The 23,988-nt window shown below is 40.3% G+C and overlaps 1 non-coding gene across 1 annotated transcript; it reads right to left on the reverse strand.

The window, feature by feature from the left end:
- Positions 1-13,900: 13,900 nt before the first annotated feature.
- On the reverse strand, positions 13,901-14,007 carry LOC127133175 (small nucleolar RNA R71). The gene has a single exon (XR_007807167.1). It is a non-coding gene; the product is annotated as a small nucleolar RNA R71 (small nucleolar RNA).
- Between the last annotated feature and the right edge of the window lie 9,981 nt (positions 14,008-23,988).

Genomic DNA, 23,988 nt, shown 5'->3' on the forward strand with positions numbered 1-23,988 from the left:
ATCGTGTGTGTTCAAAGTGTGTACAAAATCTGTAAAATTGACCAAGTATCCGCGTGTAGAGAAATATTAAATTGAGAAATGTACGTTCGATTTACACCATTGTCATTTACTTTAAAGTAATTCAATTCATCTTTATCTTCCAGAAATATTTCTTTATTTTAAGGATTCATCTTTGCTGCCATTTGATAACATTGAAATTTACCGTATTTTCGACTCCGATTTCACATGCATTCTAGTTGTTTTATTGTTATTTTGTTGTGTTATTGCTATGTTTTCCTTTGTTTTCAGGTTTTTACTTTAATCGGAGCCCCGATCGAGAAAAGGAGTGAAAAAGAGCTAAAAACCCTAAAATTCAGCATTTTGTACTTGTGGCCTACCCCATGGCTGGCGCCATAGACCCTGCCATGAAGTGTCCAAGCTCAACTTCCCTCAACTGCCACGTTCCCCACTAATTCCACTAAGGCGCCTCAGATTGGCCTTGTGGCGGGCGCCACAAGAGGAAAAGTTTTCCCTCCCATTTTCAAGTTGAAGGGCATCCTTGTCATTTCCATCTTTTTACTTGCTTATAAATAGAAACTCAAAATCACTTTTACAATCATCCAAACTTAGAACAAAGGCAAACTCATAGCAACTTTGTTTCACTTAGGCATATATTCAGTATTTTAAAGTGGTAATCGCTTCGCATTGGAGTGTTACCACAATTGTGTAATCAAGTCTGTGATAGAGTCTGTAATCGAGTTTGGAGCACTTTGGAAGGAAGTTAATCCTGCCGCCATTTTCATTTCCGCTTTGCAATTTATTCAACCCTCTGATTGGAGCAGGTTTTCATTACTTGTCTTTATCTTATTTATTTTCCCGCACTCGCTTTACTTTATTTATTTTCCCGCACTCGCTTTACTTTATTTATTTTCCTCGCACTCGCTTTACTTTATTTATTTTTCTCGCACTCGCTTTAAATTATTTATTTCCTCGCACTCGCACTACTTTTATTTACTTTCCGCACTCGCACTACTTTTATTTAAATTAATTCACTTTTTCACTTTTACTTTACCATGTCTAACTAAATTTATAAGGTTAGGATGTAAGGATCGTAATTGAAACAATAATCCGTACAATTGTTCGTAGAAACACTTAAGGGCTATTTTAACTTTCAACTTAAGTTTTCCCGCACTTCAATTCCGTTGGGTAAGATCGGAAGCCGTCCAACGTTGTCGCAACCTGAAAAATACAGTGTGCGAAAAAACAACCGGCGAAAGAAAATGACAGAAGAGTCGCCACCGTGCGTTATTTATCCCAAGGGAGGGAAAGGAAACGCTCGAAGTAAACCTGAAAAAGGAAAGGACAAGACGGGGTCTCGCAACCAAATCTTGGGTTCGGGAGTCGGTTATGCGAAGGGAAGGTATTAGCACCCCTACGCATCCGTAGTACTCTACGGGATCCACTTTTGTAGTTCTTGTCTAAAGGGTGTGGGTTTATCTTGTGTTGTTTGCCAAAAAAAAGGGTTAAATGAAAATGACTCGCGCGGATGTTGCATCCACTGCATACGTATCTCATCTGAATATGAGAATCAGAGTCTTCGTAGCTCGACTGACCTATGGGTTGGGGGGATGTGTGCTCGCTAAGACATCGCGTCTTATGCCTACGTATCTCATCTGGAATGAGAATCAGAGCAAGCCGTAGTTCGGCTAACTACGGGGTTATGGATTGGGTTTTGGACGAACGACGTCACTACGCAATCTACCGGATGCTCGACCTTTGGAGACTTACTCGCCTGTAGTAGAAGGAGTAAACATGTTGCTTTGGGTTTTAGGGTTTGGGATGCTCGAGGGCAAACAGGCAGTCCTTGACGAAGGAACCGCGCTACATGTGGGGATACGAATACAAAACACAAAACATGTATCTCAAAGTAAAATACCACCAAGGGGCTCAAACATTGCCTCCTATCGAGGTCTTCCAGCTAAGAAAGCGATAAAGTATGAGAAAGGGAAAAAATTACCACACGGATAAAGATCCGAAGCTATAGCAGTTAAAGGGGCAAGAAACCCTGAAATGTCTCCAGCTGGACCGTCAAAGGAAATCAGTCAACACGAATAATCAGAATAAAACTCCAGAGGGTATCCCACAAATAAAGTGGGAAACCACGTGAGTGTCTCTGCGAAAGCCATGTGAGCTCTCACAAAACTCGACAAAGGGTTAGAGCAGCAGGATGAAATCAAGAGAAAACAATGCCATGGAAACACAAGACAGGTTAGAATAAACAAAATAGGGTAACCCAGAGTTGCCCCTAAATCAAAATGTAACCACATGAATAATTCCATCAAAATTCACAAAAGGCTCACAAAAAAGGTATCAAATTCAACCATAATACCTCATACATTTAGAGCATTCAAATTAAAGGCATAAAGATGATGGATATAGGGCAAACCTGATTGGAGAGTTTGATTGAAATTGAGTTGCACCCATGAGGTTTACAAGTTGAGTTCCCTTCAGGGTTTGGAGGCTGCTCTGAGTTCTCTGTCAGGTCTTCTCTCACTATCTTTTTCCGCAGGGTTTTGTTCCAAGGAAACCTCAGAGTGTTTTGTTTCTCCTCAAAATCCCCCTTTGTTCTGTCTTCTTTCTCTTACTATCTTTTTCCAGTGAATCTCCCAGTGTAACTCCAAGTGTCACTCCTATACTGAAACTTCAGTATTTATAGACTGATTTTCGTGGGTAGTGGGCTCAAATGAGGGAGACCCAAGTCCAAAATAATTTGTTATATTTTATTTATTTTATTTATTTATTTATTTAATTAATTAATTAATTAATTATTTTTTTTTCTTTTTTCTTTTTTTTTTTCGTTTTTTTTTTCGTTTTTTTTCCAGGAAAAATGAAGGGTAAATTTTGGGGTATTACAGCTGCCCCTATTCAATCAATTGGAGACCCGGAAAGAAGATGACAGCTGCTTTCGCACTTTTGAGGTATCAAGGGATTGAATATAATAAAAGCCCAAAAATTTGCACTGAAGTGAAGTGAAGTAACAATGTCTGTCAGAATCGGCAAAGAGGTGGTCTTGAAAGAAGAATCCGTCTGGTACGGTGAAAGTCAGTCTGAATATCGAAAAAGAATGTTAAACTGGATACCAAAATAAATGGTAACACAGAAATAACCATGGCCTGAATGCCGCTCATCAGTCTGAATACTGGAAAGGATTTCGATCTGAACATCGGAAAATTGGCCTGAATGCCATAAGTCGCATCGACCTGAACGTCGGAAACTTCTTCGATCTGAACATCGGAACACTGGCCTGAATGCCACTTCGGTCTGGATACCGGAAAACTGGCCTGAATGCCACTTCGGTCTGGATACCGGAAAACTGGCCTAAATGCCACTTCGGTCTGGATACCGGAAAACTGGCCTGAATGCCACTTCGGTCTGGATACCGGAAAACTGACCTGAATGCCACAAGTTGCATCGACATGAACGTCGGAAACTTCTTCGATCTGAATATCAAAAAATTGGCCTGAATGCCACTTCGGTCTGGATACCGGAAAACTGGCCTGAATGCCATATTTTGCATCGACCTGAACGTCGGAAACTTCTTCGATCTGAACATCGGAAAACTTCATGCCTGTCAACATTGGCAGAAATAGGGAATGATAATAGAGGCGGCGCATGGGCCAATGACACTTGCTGGGGATAACAAAGGTAAGTCATGAACAATCTTCAGTCTGAGTACTGGAAACAACTTCTAGCTTATCACTTGGGATACCGAGAATGTTTTATGCTTACATGCGTATGTTTGAATTTTTCAATGGCGTAATGCTCCATGAAAATGGAAATGCTACGCGATTTGGAAGGATGCAATGCAATATGATTCTACATGCAGGGATGCGAAATGCTGGGTAGAATGTCAAGCCGAGGCAAGGGGATCTGCTGGGGAAATGATTACCATCCTCTGGGCTCTGGCCAGGCTGCTGGAGATACACACCACAATGAACTCTGTGGGGAGATGACTAGCCATGCGGTGTTCTGGCCATACCGAGACTCTGATCGGGGAAAGAATGGCATTGGAAGCCTGCTGCTAAGGAAAGCTACAATGGTTCTGGCAACCACGATTTGCGAGAGATGACTCAGCAGGGGGAGCAAACACTGATACGGTACCGAGGTTCTGCTTCAAGGAAAGAAACCATGGATCTGGCATTGGGATTATCGATCTGGCATCGAACTCTAAGGAGCAGCCACTTCTGCTGGGAAGATAAAGTCTGGCACTGTCAACCCCGTTGGGGATATGTAGTCTGGTACTGTCAACTCTACTGGGGAGTGTATGTCCTGAAACAACCGCTTGGGGAAGTACGGTGGTGAGAAACTGCTGGGGATTGAAGAATCCAACGCTCTGATCAGCTCTGCAGGGATAAGACACCGAATTTGTCTGTTGGTGACTTCACTGGGGAAGATATTCACGATCATCTGCAGGGAATTTTAAGGAAATGCCCCGAGGGTATCTGTTCTGAATAGACGATCCAAAGCACTTAAAATTTACAGCAATTTTAAATGTTTATTAAGCATGTACCTGTAAAGCCCTTATGTGTCATGATGCAATGTTTATCAAAAATTCGGACGTCATTTTTGCAAACAAAACAGTAAAATGAAAATGAAAACCGAGATATACTGAATAACATGATTTTATTGATTGAATGGCCTCTGAATAGGCATTTACATTAGGAAGCAATCCCTGGAAAGAGGTAATCACACAATAGATAAAAACAGAAATTAATCTAATGGCAATGTGAAATGGATTTCTATTGGGTTCCAATTCTGCTACGACTTGCCCGTCTTCAAGATCCTCCAGATGATCAGCTTTCTGAAAGAGTGATTGGACTGTTTCCTATCCTTCAAAAATTTCCAGTCATTGGCACGAGATGAGATTCAGAACTACTCAGAACGCAGTCATTCGCTTAATCCCTAACTTTTGCCTGGATCGCCCTTTTTGGGTTTTCAATCCACCGGGATACCCATTTTTGCCTAAGTTGCCTTTTCAGGTTTTCAACTTACCGGGTGTACAATCTTTTTTTATTTTTGTCCCTAATTTTTGCCCGAACCTTTTCATTTTCTTGGTTCGTCGGGATGCCCATTTTTTGCCTGGACTATTCTTTTTACTGTCCAGCGGGTCTATTTTATGCGAAGTATTTTTTAACTGCGTTTGAGTTCACAGGGGAAGTGAAGTTTTCACCATCCATAGTTGCAAGAATTAAAGCCCCACCATCAAAAACCTTGGTGACAATATACGGTTCATCATAGTTAGGAGTCCACTTGCCCCTGTGATCTGTCTGAGGAGGAAGGATCCTTTTCAACACTAAATCTCCGACTTGGAAACAACGAGGATGCACTTTCTGATGAAAGGCTCTCTTCATCCGACTCTGATACAACTGCCCATGACAAATGGCTGCCATTCGCTTCTCTTCGATAAGACTCAACTCATTGAACCTTGTCCGAATCCATTCAGCTTCGTCTAGCTTGACATCCAACAAGACTCTTAGGGAAGGAATCTCCACTTCAACAGGTAGGACTGCTTCCCTACCATACACAAGGGAGTAAGGGGTTGCCCCGGTCGATGTACGTACTGAAGTGCGGTACCCATGCAAGGCGAAAGGTAGCATCTCATGCCAATCTCTGTACGTGACGACCATCTTCTGCACAATCTTCTTTATGTTCTTATTTGCCGCCTCAACAGCGCCGTTCATCTTAGGGCGGTAAGGGGAAGAATTGTGATGCTGAATGTTGAAGTTCTGACACAACTCCTTCATCATTTTGTTGTTGAGATTAGAACCATTATCAGTAATGATTCTTTTGGGAATCCCATAGCGACAAATGATTTCTTTCTTGATGAAACGGGCAACCACATGTCTGGTGACATTCGCGAACGACGCTGCCTCGACCCACTTGGTGAAATAGTCGATGGCAACAAGGATGAAGCGATGCCCATTGGAAGCAGTCGGCTCAATCTTTCCAATCATGTCAATGCCCCACATGGCAAACGGCCACGGCGAAGACATCACATTCATAGGATTCGGCGGTACATGCACCTTATCAGCATAAATCTGGCATTTATGACACTTTCGAGCATACTTGAAACAATCTGATTCCATGGTCATCCAATAATAACCCGCTCTCAACAATTTCTTAGCCATTGCATGTCCACCGACATGAGTACCGAAGGAACCTTCATGAACTTCCTGCATTAACATGTCCGCCTCGTGTCTTTCCACGCATCTGAGCAAAACCATGTCGAAGTTCCTCTTATACAGCACATCGTCTTTGTTCAAGAAGAAACTGCCTGCCAATCTTCTCAAAGTCTTTCTGTCATTGTTGGATGCCCCTGCAGGGTACTCTTGATTCTTCAGAAAGCACTTGATATCGTGATACCAGGGCTTGTCATCGACTACCAGCTCAGCAGCAAACACATACGCGACCCTGTCAAGGCGCATCACATCGGTCCTGGGAGCATGGTTCCAACGAATTACCTTGATCATTGAGGATAGAGTAGCGAGTGCGTCTGCCATCTGGTTCTCATCACGAGGTATATGATATAATTTTACCGTTGTGAAGAAAGTCAAAAGTCTTCTCGTGTAATCTCTGTAGGGGACCAGAGTGGGCTGGAGAGTATTCCAATCACCATTCACTTGATTGATCACCAGAGCTGAATCTCCGAAGATGTCCAGAGTCTTGATTCTCAGATCAATGGCTTGCTCAATACCCAAGATACAGGCCTCGTACTCAGCTTCATTATTTGTGCACTCAAAAGTCAAACGAGCGGTGAAAGGCATGTGGGCACCCTTCGGAGTAGTAATGACAACGCCAATTCCACTACCTCTAGCATTGACAGCCCCATCAAACAACAAAGTCCACTTTTCGTTTGGATCAGGTCCCTCCTCAACAACTGGCTCTTCACAGTCTTTCATCTTGAGGAACATGATGTCTTCATCAAGGAATTCAAACTTCATTGGCTCATAATCATCAATCGGTTGCTCGGCAAGGTAGTCTGACAGAATACTCCCTTTGATGGCCTTCTGTGACGTATACTGGATATCATACTCTATTAAAATCATCTGCCAACGGGCAACACGTCCGGTGAGAGCCGGCTTCTCAAAGATGTACTTCACTGGATCCATCTTAGAAATCAACAAGGTAGTATGGTTCAACATATACTGTCTTAGTCGGCGAGCAGCCCAGGCCAAAGCACAACAAGTTTTCTCAAGCTGCGAATATTTGATTTCACAGTCGGTAAACTTTTTGCTAAGGTAGTATATGGCATGCTCTTTTCGACCAGACTCGTCATGCTGTCCCAATACACACCCCATTGAGTTCTCGGTCACTGACACGTACATTATCAGAGGTCTCCCAGGAACTGGAGGTATAAGGATTGGAGGTTTCTGTAGATACTCTTTTATCTTCTCGAAAGCCCTTTGACAATCTTCATTCCACCTGATAGCCTGATCTTTCCTCAGCAATTTGAAAATTGGCTCACACGTGGTTGTTAGGTGAGAGATGAACCTTGCAATGTAGTTCAACCTCCCTAAGAAACTACAGACTTGCTTCTCTGTTCTTAGCTCTGGCATTTCCTGTATCGCTTTTACTTTGTCGGGATCCACCTCAATCCCTTTTCCGCTAACGATAAAACCTAGCAATTTTCCCGATCTCACCCCGAAAGTGCACTTGTTCGGGTTAAGTCTCAGTTTGAATTTCCTCAAACACTCAAACAGTTTCTGCAAATTCAACAAATGTTCTTCTTCTGTCTGAGATTTGGCAATCATATCGTCCACATAAACCTCGATTTCATGATGAATCATATCATGGAACAGAGTCACCATTGCTCGTTGATATGTTGCTCCGGCATTTTTCAGACCAAACGGCATCACCTTGTAGCAGAAGGTGCCCCATGGGGTTATGAAAGTTGTCTTTTCCATGTCTTCTGGTGCCATCTTGATTTGGTTATAGCCAGAAAAGCCATCCATGAAGGAGAATACCGAGAACTGAGCTGTATTATCCACCAAAACGTCGATGTGAGGTAATGGGAAATCATCTTTAGGGCTAGCTCTGTTCAGATCCCGGTAGTCGACACACATCCGTACCTTTCCATCCTTCTTAGGTACTGGGACGATGCTTGCAACCCATGGCGGATAATTGGTGACTGCTAGAAACCCTGCATCCAACTGCTTTTGCACTTCTTCCTTTATCTTGACAGCCATCCCTGGTCTTGTTCTTTTGAGCTTCTGCTTGACCGGAGGACAACCTTCTTTGAGAGGCAAGCGGTGTACCACAATGTCTGTGTCCAGCCCAGGCATGTCCTGATAAGACCAGGCGAAGATGTCAACGTATTCTTGCAGCAATTCAATCAGCCCTTTCTTCACATCATCTCCCAAAGCAACCCCTATCTTGATTTCTCTCTTGGCGTCCTCGGTGCCGAGATTAATCACTTCAATAGACTCTTGATGCGGTTGAATGACCCTTTCTTCCTGTTTTAATAACCTGGTAAGTTCTTCAGGGAGTTCACAGTCTTCATCACCCTCTTCTTCAGCTTGAAAGATTGGATTTTCAAAGTCGAAGCGAGCCATAGCAGAACCGTTATCAATAGGATCCGGTGTTGTGCATCTGCATGAGTGATGGTATGTGCTTATGAGTGTGAACAAGAAGTGAAAACTATACAAAACATTGCCATTTTTTATTCTGAAAAACTGCAAAAATAGAAAGACAGGGAACGAAATATTTGAATGCAAAAATACGTCCTTTATTTATGATAAAAAATGCAAGTGTCACATGGATGAGCCCTACAATGAGTCATTACGCCCTGGGCGGAACGTAAGACTTGGATATGCATGAATAAACAAAGAAAATTACTCTTCAAGAAGAGTGACTTGGATAATCTCCTCAGAAGACCAATTGTTGATGACTTCACCCGGGATCCTCGGACGCACCCAGTTGTCAATGTCACAATCACTATCCCCATCTTCTTCGTTGATTGCAGAGACTTGACCATACTGAATGATGCCAGCACTGGAGAAAGTGATCGGCCCCTGAAGTGTTGTAGAAGTCAAAACTGGCTGATACCCAATACCGAACTTATCTTCTTTCACTGGTAATTCCAACAGACGCCCCCAATCGGGAGCAACACCTGAATCCACCACGGCCCATGCCTGCTTAAAGGATGAGATAGAGGCACCCGCTTTAACCTCTTTCACAGACTCTTGGACAGACAAATCTTCAACCTGGAGGATACCTTTGTCGAGCAAGGCCTGGATACCCTGATGTAACTTCAAACAACCTCCACTCTGAGTGGCACAATCCAAACAACCCTTCCCACAACCGGGGAAAACATCGGCCTTCAGCAAGCATCCTTTGACATCCGACAATGGAGTCTTCAGCTTCAACACATCCTTAATGGACTTGGCTTCTCCCTCTACCAAATTAACGTTCGCACCACCATGCTGGAGCATGGGATTGTTGACGACATTCAGAGCTGGTGCAAGGTCGATGGCCTTTGAATCTATGAGGTCCTGAACTACGTGCTTAAAAGCTTTGCAGTTCTCAATATCGTGGCCAGGTGCCCCAGAGTGGAAGCTACACCTAGCGTTGGCGTCGTAACCCACCGGAAGTCTACCAATAGGAGGAGCCAGAGTGCGCAGTTGCACAAGTTGTAGTTGTTGAAGACTAGAAAGCAACTGAGCGTACGACATTGGAAGGGTGTCGAAACGCCGGTCCATCATCCTTTGCCTCTGTTGATAAGCGGGTCTGTTACCCGGTTGCTGCTGTTGTTGATACTGAGCTGGTTGACGTTGTGATTGTTGTTGTTGTAGTGGTGCTGCAGTTGGAATGGTCACAGCCTGCGGCAGTACCTGTTATGCAAGACATGCTAATGAATATGCAAATGCAATGACATGTTTATCAATTCCAAAAGTATTATACCCCCTTGATTCCAGTCTCACATTTGATAAACAGTGTAAGAAAAGACTAAGCCGTTGATGAGAACTAAGAAAATTCCAACTAGAATCAAGTGGAAGATATAAACCCCACAGAAATGGATAAACATGTGTGAATGATTATGAATGCAAAATGATGTGATGCAAAATGATGTGAATGCAGTGCAGTGGCATGTCAATCAGGATTGCTGTATCTGCTTGAACATCTGTCAGGTTGCACTGTCTGGAGAGAAATTAAGAGCACACCAAACAAAGGTCATGGGATGGATCATGTTATCCTTAATATCAACCACCCATTTTGGCGGATTATGGTTTACACCTTATCAATACCCGAGTTTCATTGATATTAAGGATACCTGATCGGATCAACCATGAATCAAGGGTTTGTCGCAAGTCACGAGCATGGAGTTTATGTTAAGAACCACCCAAAAGGAGTGTACTAAGGTTTAAACCTGCCAAACATGTTCTACAAAAGGTTCCCATAGTCATAATCCCATCTTTCGGATATTATCAGAGGAACGACTACTCGTATTCCAACAATATTCTCAAGAGAGACTCTTATGAGTGTAGTATCGCGTAACAATCGTATCAAATCTTACACTTGAACGACTTTCGCACTACGTCCTACGAATAGACCAAGATGGGTTTGGTAAACTAAGGTCCTTGGCTTCTTAGGTCTATATTGGAACAAGTAATGTCTAACCACAACTTACTTATGTGACATTATTGATCTCAACATGACCTCCACCAAGTGAATGGGCTTGCAAGTCAACTCGCTAAGGAATACTCCACACAAGTTGACAGGACTATGCCATTCTCCTATCTTAAGTGCACTCGAGTTCGGGTATAGAACTCATCTCACAAAGATCACCAAGCAGCCATAGCCAACCAACAGATACAACAATGATATGTACACAATGTAATAAGGTAAAGCAGGTAAATAAATAACTGTACAAAAGCATGAACACCCAATAAAAAAACAAACTACAAAAGCTAGGAGGGACTCGCTTAGGGAAGATGGACCAGCAAGAGGTCAACTTCTTAGGGTCCCCAGCAGAGTCGCCAGCTGTTGCAACCTGAAAAATACAGTGTGCGAAAAAACAACCGACGAAAGAAAATGACAGAAGAGTCGCCACCGTGCGTTATTTATCCCAAGGGAGGGAAAGGAAACGCTCGAAGTAAACCTGAAAAAGGAAAGGACAAGACGGGGTCTCGCAACCAAATCTTGGGTTCGGGAGTCGGTTATGCGAAGGGAAGGTATTAGCACCCCTACGCATCCGTAGTACTCTACGGGATCCACTTTTGTAGTTCTTGTCTAAAGGGTGTGGGTTTATCTTGTGCTGTTTGCCAAAAAAAAAAGGGTTAAATGAAAATGACTCGCGCGGATGTTGCATCCACTGCATACGTATCTCATTTGAATATGAGAATCAGAGTCTTCGTAGCTCGACTGACCTATGGGTTGGGGGGATGTGTGCTCGCTAAGACATCGCGTCTTATGCCTACGTATCTCATCTGGAATGAGAATCAGAGCAAGCCGTAGTTCGGCTAACTACGGGGTTATGGATTGGGTTTTGGATGAACGACGTCACTACGCAATCTACCGGATGCTCGACCTTTGGAGACTTACTCGCCTGTAGTAGAAGGAGTAAACGTGTTGCTTTGGGTTTTAGGGTTTGGGATGCTCGAGGGCAAACAGGCAGTCCTTGACGAAGGAACCGCGCTACATGTGGGGATACGAATACAAAACACAAAACATGTATCTCAAAGTAAAATACCACCAAGGGGCTCAAACATTGCCTCCTATCGAGGTCTTCCAGCTAAGAAAGCGATAAAGTATGAGAAAGGGAAAAAATTACCACACGGATAAAGATCCGAAGCTATAGCAGTTAAAGGGGCAAGAAACCCTGAAATGTCTCCAACTGGACCGTCAAAGGAAATCAGTCAACACGAATAATCAGAATAAAACTCCAGGGGGTATCCCACAAATAAAGTGGGAAACCACGCGAGTGTCTCTGCGAAAGCCATGTGAGCCCTCACAAAACTCGACAAAGGGTTAGAGCAGCAAAATGAAATCAAGAGAAAACAATGCCATGGAAACACAAGACAGGTTAGAATAAACAAAATAGGGTAACCCAGAGTTGCCCCTAAATCAAAATGTAACCACATGAATAATTCCATCAAAATTCACAAAAGGCTCACAAAAAAGGTATCAAATTCAACCATAATACCTCATACATTTAGAGCATTCAAATTAAAGGCATAAAGATGATGGATATAGGGCAAACCTGATTGGAGAGCTTGATTGAAATTGAGTTGCACCCGTGAGGTTTACAAGTTGAGTTCCCTTCAGGGTTTGGAGGCTGCTCTGAGTTCTCTGTCAGGTCTTCTCTCACTATCTTTTTCCTCAGGGTTTTGTTCCAAGGAAACCTCAGAGTGTTTTGTTTCTCCTCAAAATCCCCCTTTGTTCTGTCTTCTTTCTCTCACTATCTTTTTCCAGTGAATCTCCCAGTGTAACTCCAAGTGTCACTCCTCTACTGAAACTTCAGTATTTATAGACTGATTTTCGTGGGTAGTGGGCTCAAATGAGGGAGACCCAAGTCCAAAATAATTTGTTATATTTTATTTATTTATTTTATTAATTAATTAATTAATTAATTAATTAATTTTCTTTTTTCTTTTTTCTTTTTTCATTTTTTTTTCATTTTTTTTTTTCGTTTTTTTTTCCAGGAAAAATGAAGGGTAAATTTTGGGGTATTACAAACGTCTATCTAAACTTAATTGTTTTTAACTATTTCAAAAACAGCGAAAACGCTTTGTTTAGTTCATTAGGAGTTTTTAACTTAAGAAGAAAAGAGATTTTAAAACTATTTTCGGACGCGTTTATAAGTTTATAGTCTGGTTCGTGAGAACCTCTTTTGGTTAAGAAATCCAGGTTATAATACTTTTCAACTTCGTCAAGATACTATATTTCTTAAAAATAGGTTTACTACTCTAACGCAATGCGCGCCTTTTTATAAGTGACAATAAGAGGGTTTGATTAGGGAGTACAACTCGGTTCTGAATACGCGAAAGCGACAGTTCCCGTTAAATTAGTTCTTTTCAAAGTAGGAAACATTGCCCATAAGTACCTCTATTAGCAAGTACTTGGATTATTAATTGATTACATGAATTACATTCGACCCTGTCTTTATTAATTGAACTTTATTCAACACTTTACTTTCCATTGCACACTCTATAAACACCTATTTTGATTGCCTTTGATAAACACCATAACGAAAATAACGATAGATTGACACTTGGTCTCTGTGGATTCGACAATCTTTTATATTACTCTGACGCGTTCGTATACTTGCGAAACACTGCATCAAGTTTTTGGCGCCGTTGCCGGGGACCAATTTCGTCAAATTTCATTTCCCTGTGATTATATCATTTAGACATAGGCTATTTCCCGCCGGTCAATGCGAAGAACTCACAGCACCGGAAGTTTAAGCTTAGTATACCCTCTGGCGGAACCTGAACGTTACGCTCACGCACGTTTATTCTTTCATAGAATTAAGAGAGCTATGGCCGAAGATCTAAACCAAAGACCTATTAAGGACTTCGCTCAACCATCCAATGAAGAACCTAGTTCTAGTATAGTAAACCCAACCATCCCAGCTAATAATTTTGAACTTAAACCATCCCTGTTGCAACTAGTGCAACAGAGACAATTCGCATGTCTCGCTACTGAGAACCCAAACCAACATTTAAAAATATTTCTTCAATTAGCAGACACTTTTAAAACCAATTGAGCTTCTCCTGAGGCAATACTTTTAAGATTATTTCCTTTTTTCCTTAGAGATAAAGCCCTATCATGGTTAGATTACCTTCCACCCAATTCCATTACGACTTGGGATAACCTTAGAAGAGTTTTTCTTGCTAGATATTTTCCCCCGAGTAAAACCGCCGTTCTTCGAAACCATATAACTAGATTTATCCAAAACCAAGGAGAATCGTTGTTCGAAGCTTGGGAGAGATATAAAGAGTTGTTACGAGCATGCCCACATCATGGTTTAGAAAATTGGTTAATCATTCAAACCTTCTATAATGGACTTCATTATAACACCAAGATGACCATCGACGCTGCCGCAGGCGGTGCTCTGATGAATAAACCTTATCCTGAAGCTAGTGCCCTCATCGAAGATATGGCTCAAAACCATCAATCATGGGGAGTCGAACGAGCGACAATAGAGAAGAAGGAAGCCCAAGGAGGAGTGCATGAACTAAGCTCTATAGACATGATGCAAGCTAAAATGGACGCGTTAGCCCTCAAAGTCGAGCATATGTGCATAAACCCGAATACTGTAGCAGCAGTTTCATCGGATTGTGAGATATGTGGAACCAAAGGACACCAATCTACAGAATGCAGTCTATTAAACAAAACCCACTCTGAGCAAGTGAACTACACCCAAGGGAACCCATATTCGAATACTATAACCCTGGATGGAGGAATCATCCGAACTTCTCCTATAAAAACAATAACCCTATTCAAAATAATGCACCCCCGAGACCTAGTTATCAAGCCCCTAGATCAAATCAACCTATGCAACCTGTGCCATCAAAGCCGAGCCTTGAGAAAATTATGGAAAATTTTATCACCGCTCAAACCCAACAAAACAAGGAGTTCATGAACCAAAACATTCATGTTAACGAATTGATTACTCAGTTAGGAACCAAGGTTGACCAAATAGTTACTCATACCAAGATGCTTGAAACCTAGATCTCTCAGGTAGCTTTAAACCAAGCCCCTCAGACTACACCTGGAGGACAATTCCCTGGACAACCTCAACAAAATCCAAGAGGACAAGCCAATGCCATTACCCTACGAAGTGGGAACGCTTATGATGAGCCACCAAACCCTAGATTGAGTGAACCCGAAACTTCTAAGGAATGTACCAAACCCACAGACGAAGTAAAGGAACCAGAGGAACTTGAAAACCAGGAAGGTCGAGAAAAAGGAGGATAACCTAAAGATAAAACTTACGTACCACCCCCGCCATATAAACCACCTATACCATATCCGCAAAGACTCAAACAAACCCAAATCCATAAACAGTATCAAAAATTTATTAAAGTTATAGAAAAACTTCATGTAAAAATCCCTTTCACAGAAGCCATCACCCAAATACCTTCTTATGCAAAGTTTCTCAAAGACATCCTTACCAACAAACGTAGACTTGACGATCCGAAGCCTTTGGAATGTAATGCTATTTCCGAGGACAAATTAGCAAAGAAAGATAAAGATCCTGGAAATTTCTCCATTCCTTGCCTTTTGGGTAATCATGTCATCGAAAAAGCTTTTCTAGACTTAGGAGCTAGTGTGAGCCTAATGCCTTTAGCAGTTTGTGAGAGGTTAAACTTAGGAGAATTACAGCCCACTAAGATGTCACTTCAGTTAGCCGATAGATCTGTTAAATATCCGATAGGCATTTTAGAAGATGTCCCTGTTAGGATAGGTCAGTTATTTATCCCTACTGATTTTGTTGTCATGGACATCAAATAGGACAATGATATACCAATCCTTCTAGGTAGACCATTCTTATCGACTGCAGGAGCCATAATAGATGTCAAGAAAGGAAAGTTGACATTTGAGGTAGGTGACGATAAAATAGAATTTATACTTTCGAAATTTCTTATGGCACCTGTGATGGGAGACTCATGTTATGCCTTAGATATCATTGATGAATGTGTTAGAGAATTAGAACAAAAAGAAATTATAAAAACAATTAAGTTACCATCAACTCTCATAAGGGAAGATGATGACTTTAAGAAACCCTACATCGATGATAACCTTTACGAATGTTTATCCCTTACTCCAAATCCTATGCCATGCCCTAAGAAACCAACCTTAGAACTTAAGGAACTGCCTAAGAACCTGAGATATGAGTTCCTCGATGAAAAGATGAACCGTCCAGTTATAGTTAGTGCTACCTTGAGCCAAGAGGAAACGAACCAACTTTTAGACGTTTTACGAAGATATCCCTCAACCTTAGGATATAATATCTCTGACCTGAAAGGTATAAGCCCATCCGTATGCATGCATCGGATTTCGCTCGAAGAAGATTCAAAACCCTCCAGGGAACATCAGAGAAAAATAAACCCTATAATGAGTGATGTTGTCAAAAAGGAAGTTCTTAAGTTACTTGAGGCAGGTATAATCTACCAGATCTCGGATAGTAAGTGGGTGAGCCCTGTGCATGTAGTACCTAAAAAGGGAGGCATCACAGTCGTGCAAAACGATAAAGGCGAACATGTAGCAAAACGATTAGAAGGAGGATGGCGGATGTGTATAGATTATAGAAAATTAAATAAAGCAACTAGGAAGGATCATTTCCCTTTACCATTTATAGACCAAATGTTGGAGCGTCTAACCAGACACTGTTACTTCTACTATCTAGATGGATACTCTGGATTCTTCCAAATACCTATCCACCCCGAAGATCAAGAAAAAACTACCTTTACATGCCCTTATGGAACTTTTGCCTACAGACGAATGTCATTCGGCCTCTGTAATGCCCCAGCTGCTTTCCAACGCTGCATGATGTCAATCTTTGCAGATTACCTAGATGGTATCATGGAAGTGTTTATGGATGATTTTTCGGTTTGCGGATTCGATTTCCACAATTGTCTTACTAACTGTAAGACCCCAATTTTGTCCCTAAGATCCCTCATGGCATCATATCATAACATTGCATTGCCTCAAGGATCATTGGACACCTTGCTTCCTTCCCTGTGGGTGGGTTATCTTCTTGAGAGTGATTCTTGATCACCAATCATTCCTTGCATTTATATGTCATTGCTTTTCCTTTTATCACTAACCAAAAGTACAAAAATATGTCATTAACCCTTTGTCTTGCAGATGAAGCATTAACAGGTCAAGGCAATCAAAGGCATTCATTGAGAAATAGATGGTGGTCATTCTTGAGATTTGGACCCCACAATCATTCACAATAGTTCATATGAGCTATGATGTCATTTGGAAGCAAAATCCCAAGTGGTAGAGGCTTGAATTTCATCAGAACATTTTCAGATCATTTGAAGACCTAGAAAGTCAACTACAAAGTCAACTGTGGATTTGGAGGTGGGAAGTGATTAGAAATACTTCATTCATTTTCAAACAAGTCTCATTTGACATTTCAAACACTCACATTGAAGAATTTGAGGTCCAGTCAAAACTTTCCCAAAATAGCAAGTGACCTATAATTTGAAATTTCCAAAAATGGAAAGATTTTGGACCAACTTCAACTCAATATTACATCATCAAGAAAGCTTCAAATGAAATTTTGTCCAACATGAAAGTTGAAGATCTTTCTCTCCCATTTCCAAAAAGTCCAAGACCATGAATTTCTAATGTGTGGTTGAGGAGATATGATCCAATCATGGCAAAGTGTGCTTGAAAATTCAAATGGGCATAACTTTTGAACCAAAGCTCCAAAATGAGTGGTTCTTTTTGCATTTTGTTCATCATGACTTGTAGTTTCCAAGAATTTCATTACATGGCATGAAATTCCCTTGCATGGTCATGTGCTCACTCATGAAGTTTTGTGAAGGAAAATTTCTAAAATCATTTTGGTGAATCATATGCATACAAAACCAATTCCAAAGGGTGCATGAACTTATTTTAAGTGATTTTGGGCCTTATTCTGGCACTGTTCACGCATGCATGAAGTGCATGAGGTGAAAATACCATTTTGCACATACACCTCATAAGTTGCTAATCTTAATTGCATTTGGCTTAAACAGGTTTTCAGCATGATTAGCATGGCATATATAAGGTTAAACATAACTGCTTTCAGCATTAACATTCATTTCAGATCTAGATTCAAGAATCATCAAATTTTTTTCTCTCAAAATATTTTCCAATTTCTTCACACAAGAACCTTTTCTATTGATGAATTCATGCTCATGAGGTGTTTTTTTGAGGAGATTTGGACGTGGAATCAAAGCAAATCGTGGCATATTGAACCATACTCAAAGCTTGAAGCATCCATGGAGTTTGCAAATTGAGTTGGATTCGTGCATACTGGAGCATCCAATTCATCACCAATCACATCAATAAGCATTGTGGAGAAGATTTGAGGCATTACTGAGCTTCATAGGGCACGATTCCAGTTGCTGTTCTTCAAAGAGGTCAGGATTCGACCTCTCTAATTCTCAAATTCTTTGTTATATTTGTATAGATCGTTGATTGGTGAGCATGCTGATATGAAATTTGAGTGAATTGGTGCATTGTACACGAAGTTATGCTTGATTCAAGTTTTGGTGTCAAATTTTATTTTCTTCGATCCGAGCTTGTTTTGACGTTTTTGCATGTTTTGATTGTTGATCTTGCATGAGCATGGAATGATGAATCGTTTGGTGTTAGTTTTGTTGATTTTTGGACGTTTTTGAGATTTTTTGGAAATTCAGATGAAGATCATCTTCATCTTCATCTTCAACCTATGAATATCATGAGTTTCCAGATTTGCTATGACTTCGCTAGGAATTTGCTACGAAATCTTCATGTGTTTGCTACGAAATTCTGAGTTTCCCAGCGCTTAGGATTTTAAGACTAAAACTGTGTCGTTTTGGTGAGCGCGCCACATTTGAAAGTCTACCAGGTTCGATCCTGGCGCGCACCAATTTTTCAAAATGCTTTATCATTTCACCTTTTCCCTCCTATTTTCCAATGCATTGCTCATTTTTGATTTCAATTTTTTCCTCAACTTAGAAAAATCATATCAAATTGAAAATTGATCCAATTTCATCCCAATGTTTTGCAAAATGTTCCTTATTCTGTCTAGTTTTTTATGAGCATGAATTGGAAAGTTGTGCTTGGCTGAAAAAATAATTTGTTCTAGGTTGATTGATCACATGTACATTTATGACATTGCTTGATTCAAACTATCATGAAATGCTTGTTTCTTATCCAATGAACCTGAAATTTTGCATGCTAATTCTAGACACATTGCTGGATATTTTGGTTTTGGTTTGACATTTTTCTCAATTACCATTTCTGTTTTATGCTTGTGCTAACTTGGTGTGACAATTTGTGTCACACCTTTTGATGTTCAACTTGTGTAATGTGATTTCTATGCCAAATGATCTCCAATGTTTCTGATTTTTTGTGTGATGGATGTTGTGGATGTCTTGAATGTTCATGAATTTTTCCAATTTTATTTGAATCATTTCTATTTTGATTTGAATTTTTCATTCATGATGATCACATATGAGCTTTGAAATTGTCTTTGATTTCTTTTGATCATGAAATGCTTTTGGTGATTGATTTTGATGTGAGCCTTTTTAGGATGTGTCAATATGTGTTTGAAGTTGCTTTGTGTTAAATTTCAGCTCCTGTTTTGAATTTTTTCTTCATCTTTGACCCTAGGCTTTGACCTAGTGGTTTGTTGCTTACATGTGAGCTTTGATTTCAGGTTGAACATCCAAATGCCATGGTTGATGATGCTTCATCATTTGAGTATTGATGTTTGCTTTTGATTACTAATATTTGTGTGTTTTGTAGGTTGATGCTAAATCATTTGAGTTTGCCTTTTGGCTTACACATTTTGTACATTGGGATTGTCTGTTGCTTATTGACTGTTGTCTGTCTGTCTGAGTATTGTACTGATTTGTTTAGTTATTTCCATAGGTACCTAAGTTGCTTTAAGTTCATTTTGAACTTTGCTTTGCTTGGTTGCTTAACCACTTAGGTATAATCCCTAATCTTCATGTAGTCTGGAAGACCTACTGTTATTGGTAGGCACCTGTCTGAAGCCCTCCTTAAGAGGCAATGTTTGTGCTTGTTTAATTTTGTGCCAAGCAGGTAAAGTCCTCTTAAGAGGCAATTGGTAGATAAAAGAGATGTGTAATCCATCTCCTGCTACTCAGTGTGTCATTCACCTTGCTCACACCATGTGTTGATGCATTGTGAATAATAACCCAAGATCTTATAGAGTCAATCATTTGTGGAGAAGAGTTCCAACTTTCTGAACTCCCACACTTTCTATTGTTTAAAGCTCTCCCTGACCAGGGATAAGAGCTATGCGGCACACCCCTCATCTCCTTGTCATCTGCTTCACCCTAACTCTCAATGTTAGGGTTAAGAGCTTAAAATACCCCATTCCGGTTGGCTGCAAAGCCTAACCTTGCTTGAGCCTAATTGATTGTGTATAGTGTGTGCTAATTGACTTGTTTGTTTGCTTACTTGATTCATCTGTGCATATTTGCTTATGTGTACCTTTGTGCATCTATCATCTTTACTTGTATATCATTTCATGATCATTGTTCATCATTTTATAACATTTTGTTTGGTCCATTGAGGAGGCAAGCATAAGTCCATTGATTGGCAGTTGTTTCCTATGATATGGTAGGAGACTAGTATAAGTCCATTGATTGGCATCTGGTATCCTTGTTTCTTTGCTTTGTGAGACTAGTATAAGTCCATTGATTGGCATCTGGTATCCATGTTTCTCTTTGTTTTAGGAGATTGGTGTAAGTCCACAGATTGGCATCTGGTATCCATGTTTCTCTTTGTTTTAGGAGGTTGGTATAAGTCCATTGATTGGCATCTGGTATCCATTTTGTTTTAGGAGATTGGTATAAGTCCATTGATTGGCATCCGGTATCCATTTTGTTTTGTGAGATTGGTGTAAGTCCATTGATTGACATCTGGTATCCATTTTGTTTTGTGAGATTGGAATAAGTCCATTGATTGGCATCCGGTATCCATTTACTTTGTTAATTTGTTATTTGCTTGTTGCCTTTTCCAAAGGAATCACTTGAATCATCTATATATGATCTCAAGAGGTGAACATCTAAGAAGTTTTACTCCCTTAACCCTCCCACCTTTTGTTTCTTTAAACCTCCATTTGCATGTTAACCCAAAACTTGAAAACTATTGTGCAAACATTTTTCACTTCTTTTCAAATTAGAAACCTAGGCCTTAAGCCTCTGATTTTTCAAACTTCATTTTCATAATACTTATTTTGAATTGAATTCTAATCATATCTTGACCACTTTTGTGAATAATCCTAATTGGTTAATTTCACTCACTCAATTGTTTTGTGGCTTTGTCCATTCTTGATAAGTTTTCATACATTAGCCATAGGTTTGATTTATCCTAGTTGGTTGATGTTAATCTCACCTTTTGTCCTTAGTGATTGAATTGTAAGACTTCCTTGCTTATTATAGGGTTAACCCCTCACTAGCAAGTTGAAGCTTTTCTCACATGGTGGACTTGTTGTTTGTATAGGTTGAGTTTTCTCCCGTGGATAACGAAAGACTTTAGGGCTTTTGTTTAAAATGAATCCACCCACACTTTTGGAAATCTTTTAGCCGAACTACGGCGTTTTGATCCTTACCTTCCATGGAAAGGTACGTAGGCAACGGGTTCATCCGTTCAAACACAAAAATAATAACTTGTATATTCTTTTCTCATCCTTTCAATCCATGTTTGCACAATAAATATTTCATAAACAAATAACATTTCATACAACAAGTTGTGAAAAGGGCTCCTTAGGAGTACCTAGGACGTTTTGGGTGCCTAACACCTTCCCATTGCGTAATTAACCCCTTACCCAGATCTCTGATCTTTTCATTAGTTTTTTATGTGTAAAACTTCTTAGGCTTTTGTTCGCTTTTTAGCCATTCCTTTGGATAAATAAAAGTGCAGTGGCGACTCGATTCTTTGTATGCTTTGCTTTTGATTTAATCAATAAATCATAAAGTGACGAATACACCGCTACACTAACCTTGAGAAAATCCTGGAGAGATGCGTAGAGGTGAACCTCGTGCTAAACTGGGAAAAGTGTCATTTCATGGTAACCGAAGGAATAATTTTAGGACATATAGTTTCCGAAAAAGGTATAGAGGTAGATAAAGCTAAAATAGAAGTTATAGAAAACCTAAAACCACCAAAAACCATCAGAGAAGTCCGAAGCTTTCTTGGACACGCTGGATTCTACCGACGTTTTATTAAGGACTTCTCCCAAATAACCAAACCTTTAACTGGACTTTTAATGAAAGATGCTGAATTCATTTTCGATGAAAAATGTAATGACGCATTTAATCTTTTAAAGCAAGCATTAATCTCAGCACCCATTATGAAACCACCTGATTGGTCAGAACCTTTTGAGATAATGTGAGATGCTAGTGATTATGCAGTTGGAGCCGTTCTAGGACAAAGGAAAGATAAAAAATTACATGCCATCTATTATGCCAGTAGAACCCTAGATGCTGCCCAACTTAACTATGCAACAACTGAAAAAGAATTACTCGCTGTAGTTTTCGCTATAGACAAATTTAGATCTCATCTAGTAGGAACAAAAATTATAGTTTACACCGATCATGCTGCCATTCGTTACCTATTAAGTAAAAAAGATGCCAAGCCCAGGTTACTCCGATGGATTCTATTACTACAAGAGTTTGATTTAGATATAAGAGATAAAAAAGGCACTGAAAATGTAGTAGCCGATCACCTTTCTAGGCTAGAACATCTAAAACCTGAACTAGTACCCATAAATGATGATTTCGCCTATGATAGACTAATAGCTAGAGTAGAAACCATTGAAGATAATAACCTAGATCCTTATGAGCACTCCCAAAATTCCTTAGCAATAAGTAACGTACCCTGGTATGCAGACTTCGTTAATTACCTAGCTGCTGATATAGTACCCCCTGATCTTGACTACTACCACAAGAAGAAATTCTTCCACGATGTGAGAAACTTCTATTGGGATGAACCGCTCCTTTTCAAAAGGGGTAAAGATGGCATTTTTCGCCGTTGCATTCCAGAAGAAGAGGTAAATAGTATTATCGAGCATTGTCATTCTGCACCGTATGGTGGACATGCGAGCACCTCTAAGACATACACCAAGATTCTTCAAGCTGGCCTATTCTGGCCTACCATATGGCGTGATGTCTATGCTTGCATTGTCAAATGTTATAGATGCCAACGAACTGGAAACATTTCAAGGCGTGATGAAATGCCTCTAAGAAACATTCAGGAAGTAGAACTCTTTGACGTATGGGGTATAGATTTCATGGGATCTTTCCCACCATCCTTAGGAAACAGGTATATCTTAGTAGCTGTAGACTATGTGTCTAAGTGGATTGAAGATATAGCTGCACCCACAAACGACACTAGGGTTGTAATCAAACTATTTAAAAATTATATATTCCCTAGATTTGGAACACCACGTTTAGTCATAAGCGATGGAGGATCACACTTCATATCGAGAATATTTGACAAACTTTTAAGAAAATATGGAGTTAGGCATAGAGTAGCAACACCATACCACCCACAAACTAGTGGCCAAGTAGAAGTATCTAATAGGGAGATAAAACAAATCCTAGAGAAAACTGTTTCTATTTCTAGGAGAGACTGGTCTCAGAAGCTTCAAGAAGCATTATGGGCCTATAGAACCGCTTTCAAAACCCATATAGGAACTACTCCTTACCAACTAGTCTATGGAAAATCCTGTCACTTACCGTTCGAATTAGAGCATAAAGCCTATTGGGCCATTAAAACTTTGAATTTAGACTACCTAGCCGCTGGAGAAAAGCGTACCCTAGACATTCATAAATTAGAAGAACTTAGGCAATCTGCCTACGAGAATGCAAAAATATATAAAGAGAGAACAAAAGCCTATCACGACAAAAGAATAGTAAAGAAAAACTTCAATATAGGCGATCCTGTTCTCCTTTTCAACTCTAGGTTACGACTCTTCCCGGGAAAGCTACGTTCAAGATGGACTGGTCCTTTCGAAGTATCCAAGATTCTGAGATCCGGAGCCGTAGAAATCAAGAATGAAACCTGTAGTCCATTCATTGTAAATGGACAAAGACTGAAGCTCTACGAAGGAGGAGACATTCCAGCATACTACTCAAGCCACACTCTGATTGATCCAATAATCCCTACTACTACAGGTGATCACTTTCTTAACTTTTACAGGATGCAGGATTTCGATGATATGCATGTGGCCTATAGAGATAATGCTCAGAGAGATCGTCGTCGTAC

The sequence above is a fragment of the Lathyrus oleraceus genome, chromosome 3 (genome assembly GCF_024323335.1).
Source record: "Lathyrus oleraceus cultivar Zhongwan6 chromosome 3, CAAS_Psat_ZW6_1.0, whole genome shotgun sequence".
In the NCBI taxonomy this organism is placed as follows: Eukaryota; Viridiplantae; Streptophyta; class Magnoliopsida; order Fabales; family Fabaceae; genus Lathyrus; species Lathyrus oleraceus.